The sequence below is a fragment of the Gossypium arboreum genome, chromosome 1 (genome assembly GCF_025698485.1).
Source record: "Gossypium arboreum isolate Shixiya-1 chromosome 1, ASM2569848v2, whole genome shotgun sequence".
NCBI classification, from domain to species: domain Eukaryota; kingdom Viridiplantae; phylum Streptophyta; class Magnoliopsida; order Malvales; family Malvaceae; genus Gossypium; species Gossypium arboreum.
In genome coordinates this window covers 26,839,686-26,841,215 of record NC_069070.1, presented here as the reverse complement: position 1 = coordinate 26,841,215, position 1,530 = coordinate 26,839,686, and the positions used below count along the sequence as shown (strand labels likewise).

At 45.9% G+C, this 1,530-nt stretch overlaps 1 non-coding gene across 1 annotated transcript; it reads left to right on the top strand.

The window, feature by feature from the left end:
• Positions 1–578: 578 nt before the first annotated feature.
• Positions 579–650, top strand: TRNAE-UUC (transfer RNA glutamic acid (anticodon UUC)). Its single transcript has one exon. It is a non-coding gene; the product is annotated as a tRNA-Glu (tRNA).
• The last annotated feature ends 880 nt before the right edge of the window (positions 651–1,530 follow it).

Genomic DNA, 1,530 nt, shown 5'->3' with positions numbered 1-1,530 from the left:
CTATGGTGTTCTACCTTTGCGTAGTCCCGGTCCACAGTGGAAGGCTCCGTCCCTTAGCCTAGTCTATATCTACAGCTGACGCAACTCCGTACCGATGCCTTACTACTACTTTATTTAATTAATTAACGGCTAAGCGATTTCATAACCTGAGCTTTCCTTAACCAGCTGACCTTACGAAGTAAGCTTAGCCTCCCTTTCTTTATAGTTCGACTAAGTGACTTCGTAACCTTAACGTACTTTCTTTCTTACTTTAGCATAGGCCTTCGCCACTTCAAACGGGCGCTTCGCCCATATTTTCTTTTTTTTTTTTTTTTAGAAAGAACGGGGCCTTACTTATTCTGTTCAGGGGGGATGAAAGACAAAGAAAGGGATCAGGGGGCTTTATGATCGGAGAAAGGGAAGGGGCGTGGTTGGTGTGTTACTGGGTCGGTGGGGGAACCCATAGGAAGGGGGGACGACCCGCCGAATTCACATCAGAAATCGCCAACATGAACACAAACGAAATCTTGAATTGCGTATAGAAACAAAACGAACCACTTCTATTGTCGGAGCTGAGGTATATGAAGAATGGCTTTTTGGTCCCTTTCGTCCAGTGGTTAGGACATCGTCTTTTCATGTCGAAGACACGGGTTCGATTCCCGTAAGGGATAGGTACTCATTCCCGGCCGCTTTCAGTTAGTGTTCATTGCTGAGTGATCGCTCGCTATCTGGCTGGAAAAGGTGGTCCGGAAGCTTCCTTTCTCCCAGCAAGCAAGACGAGATCACCACTTCTCTCAGTAATGGACTTCCTTGAATTATTTCTTAGTCTTAGATGTCCTTTCATAGGTTATCGAACCTCCGAGAGACAGAATCTCCATGCATGCGTTCTTTCTCTCCTCCCCTCCCTAATACCTAATACATAGTTCCGTCTATGGAGCCTAAAGCTTAAACCATGGCAGTAAGAAGTAAGTTGGCCTAGTCTCTCGCCCAGCTTTCGCCTTCTTCAGTGGCCAAGTTGAAGCGTTCAACGGTTCTTCGGCCTACCGCCTTTCTTTTTTTTTCAAGGTTGAGCTTGTTCAATTGAAGCTAATGCTATGCTGCCCTTCCCTTGTTCAAGAGAAAGCGAGGACTTTCTTTTCTTTTTTTTTTTTAGTTACCGACCTAAACAAAAGAGATTAGCCTCTTGATCGATCGATTGATTGGATCGAAGTACGAAGGGGTTGATTGAAGTATGAGATCAGCCCAAGACTAAGGCCGAGCAACTAGCTGCTGCAAGATTGGACGTCTATCTATCTCACCACGCCCCCTACTCCTATAAGGGCCGGTGAAAGGAATGCTCTGCTCATCTTTCTTACGGCTCGTTACCGCAGCGCTCGTTCGCCCCTTCGGCTTTTTCAATTCAAAAAAAAAGGGTAGTGTCTTTTTCCTGGTAAATAGCGTCTTGAAGCAAAGGCATTATTGAACGAAAGAGATGCCGGGTCGGTCAATTGCATTAGGTAGGAGATGCAGGACCTGTCTTAACCGCAAGTGCATTCGCTATTCGATTCCATC